Here is a 9,612-nt window from a genome sequence, read left to right on the forward strand (position 1 = left end):
CCAAAACAGAAATTCCGGAGACCAACTTTAATGGAGGAAAGCGGAATCAAATTGTCTCCATTTCAAGTGCTGGCTGGCGATGTTGACACCGTGTATCAAATGAGGGATTGGCCCAGCGTTTGTCAGCGCAAGAAGAGACTTCCAGAGACCTGCAAACCTCAGCAAGCTGCCTCTGGCGTACCTCCAGAGCCGAAGTTGAATTTGCCTGATCGATTCTCAGGAAGCAGGTCTGTTTTCCGCAACTTCAAGGAGAGTTGCAGGTTATACTTTCGCCTGAGGCCACGCTCCTCTGGTTCCGAACAGCAACAAGTAGGGATTGTTATCTCTCTACTCCAGGGCGATCCTTAGTCTTGGGCCTTCTCCCTTTCACCAACAAGTCCAGCCTTACAAACCGTGGATGCCTTCTTCCAGGCCTTGGGGTTGCTATACGATGACCCAGACAGAGTGGCCTCAGCTGAGTCTCACCTCCGGGCATTAAGGCAAGGACGTCGTTCCGCTGAGGAATATTTTGCGGAATTTCGGCATTGGTCTACTGATTGTGCCTGCAATGATCCGGCACTGCGGAGTCAATTGCGTTTTGGCCTTCCCGAGCAAATTAAGCTCTCTCTAGTTCAGTATCCTGTACCCGCCTCACTTGAAGATATGATGCAGCTTGTCATTAAAATTGACCGTCGAATTAGAGAACGGAAAACTGAACGTGAGTTATCAATACCTTCTGGCTCATCACCCAGTTCCGATTTTTCTTTGCTGGATACCCCTGAACCCATGTGTTTATCGCCTGCCTCCAGAGGAATGCTCCAAAAGATGCTCACTAGGCCTTTGCTTGTATTGTGGCCAATCAGGCCACCAAGTACGTTCCTGTCCCAGCAAGGCGGGAAAACACCTAGACTCAAGTGCTGGAGAAGTGGTGCGTTTAGGTCTCCAAATAACCTCTTCGGAAAACTCTCTGTTAGTCCCTGCACGCTTAGCCTTCAGACATCGTTCCACTGACTTGTCGGCCTTCCTTGATAGCGGTGCAGCAGGTAACTTTCTGGACATTCTCTTGGCTCAAACCTTGGAATTCCTGAAGTCAAACTGGATTCGAGCATTACCGCCTGTGGCTTGGATGATAATCCCCTGGTTGGGGGCCGAATACTCGCCAAGACCCCATTGGTTCGATTATCCATAGACGCTCTCCATACTGAAGAACTCACATTCTTCTTGATCACCTGTCCCTCCGCTCCATTGATTCTGGGGTATCCATGGCTGCAAAGTCATAATCCCCTTATTGATTGGAAAAGAGGAGAGATCATCCGTTGGAGTCCAGAGTGCTCTACTTCATGTTTGACCCTGCCTCTCAGAACCCTGCAGCCTAGTCCAGAATTGTTGCCTACACCTTACCAGGACTTTAGTGACGTCTTCTGTAAACAGAGGGCTGATTCTCTCCCGCCTCATCGGGACTACGACTGTGCTATCGATCTTGTGCCGGGATCTTAATTGCCCAAAGGGCGTCTGTATTCTTTGTCTGCCCAGGAAACTCAAGCTATGGAACAGTACATAGAGGAGAATCTAAGCAAAGGATTTATCCGTCCCTCTAAATCCCCGGTAGGTGCCGGCTGTTTCTTCGTGGCTAAAAAAGATGGCAGTCTGAGACCCTGCATCGACTACCGTGGCCTGAACGAAATCACAGTCAAAAACACTTACCCGCTGCCTTTGATTTCTGTTTTGTTTGATCAGCTCAAGTCTGCCACCATTTTCTCTAAGATTGACTTAAGGGGTGCTTATAATCTCATCCGCATCAGACAGGGAGATGAATGGAAGACCGCCTTTAATACCCTCTCTGGGCATTATGAATATTTGGTGATGCCATTTGGATTGTGTAACGCTCCGGCAGTCTTCCAGGATTTATTCAATGACATCTTGCGAGAATTCCTGGGTAAGACTGTGGTGGTTTATTTAGATGATATTTTAATTTATTCGCAGTCCCTGCCTCAGCACCGCCAACAGGTTCGGGAAGTTCTGGAGAAGTTACGTCAACATCACCTCAACGCAAAATTGAAGAAGTGCGAGTTCGAAGTCTCCAGGGTGGCCTTCTTAGGCTATATCATTTCTTCATCTGGCTTCTCCATGGACCCCAGTAAAGTCCAAGCAATCCAAGACTGGGTTCTTCCTACTAGCCTCAAGGCGATCCAAAGGTTCCTTGGCTTCTCCAACTATTACCAGAGGTTTATACGCTCCTTTTCCTCCTTGGTGGCTCCAATTACCGCCCTCACCCGGAAGGGCGCAGACCCAACTAATTGGTCTTCGGAGGCGTTGGCGAGCTTTTCTGCCCTTAAAGTCGCTTTCACATCTGCACCCATTCTTAGGCATCCAGATCCTGAACTTCCGTTCATTGTGGAAGTAGACGCCTCAGATGTAGGAGGAGGCGCCATTCTCTCTCAAAGAGATCCTCAAAGCTAAATATTGCACCCATGTGCATATCTGTCTAAGAAATTCTCATCTGCCGAAATTAACTACGATGTGGGGAATCGAGAGTTATTGGCCATCAAGTGGGCCCTCGAAGAATGACAGCATTGGTTAGAAGGAGCATCTCACATTATTACCATCTTCACTGACCATAAAAACCTTCAGTATATTCAGACCGCCAAAACTCTAAATCCTCGACAGGCTCGCTGGGCTTTGTTTTTCACCCTATTCAACTTCCTTATCACTTACCGTCCAGGATCAAAAAATACTAAGGCTGATTCTCTGTCTCTGAGTTTTATGGCATCCCATCCTCAGGCCCCTGACCCGCAACCAATAATTCCCTTGACCTCCATTCATGTCGGTCTAACTCAGGATCTTGGGGCCACACTCCGCCACTTCCAGAAAATTGCTCCAGCTTAGACACCTGCTGATAAATTGTTTGTCCCGGTTCATCTGAGGAAGTCAGCCCTCATTGAATGCCACGACAACCGCTCAGCAGGTCATCCCGGTATGCAGAGGACCATAGAAATACTTTCCAGCTGGCTTTGGTGGCCCACCTTGTCTTTGGATGCGGAAAACTATGTTCGTGCCTGCCCAGAATGTGCCAGGAACAAGTCTTCCGGAATCCATCCTCCATGTCAACTTCTACCCTTGCCAACTCCAAACAGGCCATGGACCCTTATTTCCATGGACTTTGTTGTCGACCTCCCTTTGTCCTCGGGTCATAACACCATTTGGGTAGTTGATCGATTCAGCAAGATGGCACATTTTATACCTTTGCTCAAATTGCCGGATGCCAGAAGTTTGGCCACTTTATTTATTACTCATATCTTCCGTCTCCATGGCCTTCCAGAAGACATAGTCTCGGACCGAGGGTCCCAATTCATTGCACAATTTTGGAGGTCTTTCTGCAATTCCCTCGGAATCAAAGTTAGTTTGTCCTCAGCTTACCACCCTCAGTCAAATGGTCAGACGGAAAGAACCAATCAATCTTTAGAGCAATTTCTGCGCATATACATTTCTAAGTTTCACGATAATTGGTCCTCCCTCTTATCCTGGGCAGAGTTTGCTTATAACAATGCTTGCCACTCTGCAACACGTACCTCCCCGTTCTTCTGCAACTTTGGGTTCCACCTAAAAGCGAATTCTCTCTCCTCTGCTGTTACATTGGTGATCCTAGAACACTTGCCTTCACTGTCAGATTGAAGTCAATTTGGAAGAAGGTACATTCCGCTCTGTGTCAAGCCTCTCTTAGGTCTAAAGCCTTCGCTGATCGCCATCGTGGTCCATGTGTATTAAAAGCAGGAGATCGTGTATGGTTGTCCACACGGAACATCAAATTGAGACAACCCTGCAAGAAACTTGGTCCTCGATTCATCGGGCCATTTTTGATTGAGAAGAAAGTAAACCCAGTGGCATTCCGACTCAAACTACCACCATCTTTAAAAATTCCCTGTACTTTCCATTGTTCCCTTCTGAAAAAAGCCGTTGCTCCCAGCAAACACAGTCAATCTTTCTCTAAAAGACCTCCGCCTCTGCTTATTAATGGAGACCGCGAGTTCATCATTGAAAAAATTCTGGACTCAAGGAAGGTTGAAGGGCAGGTCCAGTTTCTAGTCCATTGGAAGGGTTACGGCCCAGAAGAGCGAACTTGGATACCCCAGAAGCGTCTCCACGCTGAGAAACTACTTAAAGAATTTTTTAGGAGGTTTCCCACTAAGCCCGGATGTTGGGGTTCCTTGACCCCTCCTCAAGGGGGGGGGGGTACTGTCACGAGCCGCGGCAGTTCTTGTTTCTTCTGATGTCCCGGCTGTCGCTATGGCAACCGGGATGTCACTTCCGGAAATCCGGCCCGACCGTTGCCAGGGCAACGGCCGGACGCCGAGAACTTTACCCAGGTGCTCTAGGTGCAATAAAACAGCTGGGCACATGCGCAGTCTAGCGCAACCTATAGGAAATTAATCAGGCAGGGGCTGTGACTTGTTTCAGAGCTAGGCTCTGATTGGCTAGCAGGGGTATTTAGGGCAGTGAGGACTGAGCCTCACTGCCGGCTATAGCGTTCTGTCTTCAGTTCTGCTACCTGCTTGTGCTCCCTGTTTGGTTACCATTACCGTTGATTGACTACCCGTTTTGACCTTTGCTTGTTCCTGGACCTTTGAACCCTCGCTTCTGACCCTGACCATTTGCCTGAACTCCGGATTTTGCTCCTTTCGCTTGTGCACCTGACCTTTCGCCTGTCTCTGGATTTCGTACCTGTGCTAGTGTCCTTTTGACCTTGGATCTCTTCCTCACTTCGGCCTGCCAATCACTCACTCCTGGGTTCTCCTTTAAGCCAGTACACGTTACTCGACCCTCGGTCGGTCCACAGCCAAATCTGTCCCCACCACTAGGGGCTCCAGCGAATACCGGGCCTTCAGAGTAGTCCCCGAGTTTCACTGTACTGGCTTGGGAGTTCCTAACACTGACTTTCTCTCCTCTCACTCCGTCTTTAGTTCTTTGTCCTCCCCCTTTTTCTGAGCCTGTCTCGTTTCCCCCTCTGTGACACTCTCCTCTCTCCCTTCTCTGTAACGTGCAAAGGAGAAGTCACAGTTCAACTCTTTCCTTATCGCTGTGAACCATAATATATCAGTGGTGGAGGAACCTGTGTATGTAGTGTACACACAGCAGCCCCCACCCTGTGTATGTAGTGTACACACAGCAGCCCCCACCCTGTGTATGTAGTGTACACACAGCAGCCCCCACCCTGTGTATGTAGTGTACACACAGCAGCCCCCACCCTGTGTATGTAGTGTACACACAGCAGCCCCCACCCTGTGTATGTAGTGTACACACAGCAGCCCCCACCCTGTGTATGTAGTGTACACACAGCAGCCCCCACCCTGTGTATGTAGCGTACACACAGCAGCCCCCACCCTGTGTATGTAGCGTACACACAGCAGCCCCCACCCTGTGTATGTAGCGTACACACAGCAGCCCCCACCCTGTGTATGTAGCGTACACACAGCAGCCCCCACCCTGTGTATGTAGCGTACACACAGCAGCCCCCACCCTGTGTATGTAGCGTACACACAGCAGCCCCCACCCTGTGTATGTAGCGTACACACAGCAGCCCCCACCCTGTGTATGTAGCGTACACACAGCAGCCCCCACCCTGTGTATGTAGCGTACACACAGCAGCCCCCACCCTGTGTATGTAGCGTACACACAGCAGCCCCCACCCTGTGTATGTAGCGTACACACAGCAGCCCCCACCCTGTGTATGTAGCGTACACACAGCAGCTCCCACCCTGTGTATGTAGCGTACACACAGCAGCCCCCACCCTGTGTATGTAGCGTACACACAGCAGCCCCCACCCTGTGTATGTAGCGTACACACAGCAGCCCCCACCCTGTGTATGTAGCGTACACACAGCAGCCCCCACCCTGTGTATGTAGCGTACACACAGCAGCCTCCACCCTGTGTATGTAGCGTACACACAGCAGCCCCCACCCTGTGTATGTAGCGTACACACAGCAGCCCCCACCCTGTGTATGTAGCGTACACACAGCAGCCCCCACCCTGTGTATGTAGCGTACACACAGCAGCCCCCACCCTGTGTATGTAGTGTACACACAGCAGCCCCCACCCTGTGTATGTAGTGTACACACAGCAGCCCCCACCCTGTGTATGTAGAGTACACACAGCAGCCCCCACCCTGTGTATGTAGAGTACACACAGCATCCCCCACCCTGTGTATGTAGCGTACACACAGCAGCCCCCACCCTGTGTATGTAGCGTACACACAGCAGCCCCCACCCTGTGTATGTAGCGTACACACAGCAGCCCCCATCCTGTGTATGTAGCGTACACACAGCAGCCCCCACCCTGTGTATGTAGCGTACACACAGCAGCCCCCACCCTGTGTATGTAGCGTACACACAGCAGCCCCCACCCTGTGTATGTAGCGTACACACAGCAGCCCCCACCCTGTGTATGTAGCGTACACACAGCAGCCCCCACCCTGTGTATGTAGCGTACACACAGCAGCCCCCACCCTGTGTATGTAGCGTACACACAGCAGCCCCCACCCTGTGTATGTAGCGTACACACAGCAGCCCCCACCCTGTGTATGTAGCGTACACACAGCAGCCCCCACCCTGTGTATGTAGCGTACACACAGCAGCCCCCACCCTGTGTATGTAGTGTACACACAGCAGCCCCCACCCTGTGTATGTAGGGTACACACAGCAGCCCCCACCCTGTGTATGTAGTGTACACACAGCAGCTCCCACCCTGTGTATGTAGTGTACACACAGCAGCCCCCACCCTGTGTATGTAGTGTACACACAGCAGCCCCCAACCTGTGTATGTAGTGTACACACAGCAGCCCCCATCCTGTGTATGTAGCGTACACACAGCAGCCCCCACCCTGTGTATGTAGCGTACACACAGCAGCCCCCACCCTGTGTATGTAGCGTACACACAGCAGCCCCCACCCTGTGTATGTAGTGTACACACAGCAGCCCCCACCCTGTGTATGTAGTGTACACACAGCAGCCCCCACCCTGTGTATGTAGTGTACACACAGCAGCCCCCACCCTGTGTATGTAGTGTACACACAGCAGCCCCCACCCTGTGTATGTAGAGTACACACAGCATCCCCCACCCTGTGTATGTAGCGTACACACAGCAGCCCCCACCCTGTGTATGTAGCGTACACACAGCAGCCCCCACCCTGTGTATGTAGCGTACACACAGCAGCCCCCATCCTGTGTATGTAGCGTACACACAGCAGCCCCCACCCTGTGTATGTAGCGTACACACAGCAGCCCCCACCCTGTGTATGTAGCGTACACACAGCAGCCCCCACCCTGTGTATGTAGCGTACACACAGCAGCCCCCACCCTGTGTATGTAGCGTACACACAGCAGCCCCCACCCTGTGTATGTAGTGTACACACAGCAGCCCCCAACCTGTGTATGTAGTGTACACACAGCAGCCCCCAACCTGTGTATGTAGTGTACACACAGCAGCCCCCATCCTGTGTATGTAGTGTACACACAGCAGCCCCCACCCTGTGTATGTAGAGTACACACAGCAGCCCCCACCCTGTGTATGTAGCGTACACACAGCAGCCCCCACCCTGTGTATGTAGCGTACACACAGCAGCCCCCACCCTGTGTATGTAGTGTACACACAGCAGCCCCCACCCTGTGTATGTAGTGTACACACAGCAGCCCCCACCCTGTGTATGTAGTGTACACACAGCAGCCCCCATCCTGTGTATGTAGCGTACACACAGCAGCCCCCACCATGTGTATGTAGCGTACACACAGCAGCCCCCACCCTGTGTATGTAGTGTACACACAGCAGCCCCCACCCTGTGTATGTAGTGTACACACAGCAGCCCCCACCCTGTGTATGTAGGGTACACACAGCAGCCCCCACCCTGTGTATGTAGTGTACACACAGCAGCTCCCACCCTGTGTATGTAGTGTACACACAGCAGCCCCCACCCTGTGTATGTAGTGTACACACAGCAGCCCCCAACCTGTGTATGTAGTGTACACACAGCAGCCCCCATCCTGTGTATGTAGCGTACACACAGCAGCCCCCACCATGTGTATGTAGCGTACACACAGCAGCCCCCACCCTGTGTATGTAGTGTACACACAGCAGCCCCCACCCTGTGTATGTAGTGTACACACAGCAGCCCCCACCCTGTGTATGTAGTGTACACACAGCAGCCCCCACCCTGTGTATGTAGCGTACACACAGCAGCCCCCACCCTGTGTATGTAGGGTACACACAGCAGCCCCCACCCTGTGTATGTAGTGTACACACAGCAGCCCCCACCCTGTGTATGTAGAGTACACACAGCAGCCCCCACCCTGTGTATGTAGAGTACACACAGCATCCCCCACCCTGTGTATGTAGTGTACACACAGCAGCCCCCACCCTGTGTATGTAGAGTACACACAGCATCCCCCACCCTGTGTATGTAGTGTACACACAGCAGCCCCCACCCTGTGTATGTAGCGTACACACAGCAGCCCCCACCCTGTGTATGTAGCGTACACACAGCAGCCCCCATCCTGTGTATGTAGCGTACACACAGCAGCCCCCATCCTGTGTATGTAGCGTACACACAGCAGCCCCCACCATGTGTATGTAGCGTACACACAGCAGCCCCCACCCTGTGTATGTAGTGTACACACAGCAGCCCCCACCCTGTGTATGTAGTGTACACACAGCAGCCCCCACCCTGTGTATGTAGTGTACACACAGCAGCCCCCACCCTGTGTATGTAGCGTACACACAGCAGCCCCCACCCTGTGTATGTAGCGTACACACAGCAGCCCCCACCCTGTGTATGTAGTGCACACACAGCAGCCCCCACCCTGTGTATGTAGTGTACACACAGCAGCCCCCACATTAGCCAATTGATAAAGTGTACTATTAACTGTACCCCAAGGCCAACAGGTCCCACTGAAGGCATTGGTTGCACCCCTCCAAGTCGTCAATGTTGGCAGATGGGTTTGATACAGGACTACACTTGTTACATAAGAGTTAAACATTTTAAAAGAACAATAATTTTACTAAACATACTAAAGCCATAGGAAAAGAGAGAGAAGGGGAGAGAGCATGTGCGCACGAGAGAGAAAGTGCGGGAGAAAGAGAGAGATGGATTGGGTAGGAGTGAGAGCAAAAGAAAGGGCAAGAGTGTGAGAGAGAGAGGGAGAGTCTGGGAGAGGGTGAGATAGTGAGAGAAAGAGAGAGGGTGGAAGAGAGAGAGGGAGATGATGGGTGAGGGAGGGAGATGGAGAGAGAGAGGGAGGGAGAGAAAGAGAGAGGGTGGAAGAGAGAGAGGGAGATGATGGGTGAGGGAGGGAGATGGAGAGAGAGAGGGAGGGAGAGAAAGAGAGAGGGTGGAAGAGAGAGAGGGAGATGATGGGTGAGGGAGGGAGATGGAGAGAGAGAGGGAGGGAGAGAAAGAGAGAGGGTGGAAGAGAGAGAGGGAGATGATGGGTGAGGGAGGGAGATGGAGAGAGAGAGGGAGGGAGAGAAAGAGAGAGGGTGGGGGAAAGACAGAATGTGGGAGAGATACGGAGAGTAATGTGAGGGGGAGAGAGAGAAATGGTCAGGGAGGGAGGGAGGGAGAGAGAGAGGGTGGGTGAGGTAGAGAG

The sequence above is a fragment of the Mixophyes fleayi genome, chromosome 2 (genome assembly GCF_038048845.1).
Source record: "Mixophyes fleayi isolate aMixFle1 chromosome 2, aMixFle1.hap1, whole genome shotgun sequence".
NCBI lineage: Eukaryota > Metazoa > Chordata > Amphibia > Anura > Limnodynastidae > Mixophyes > Mixophyes fleayi.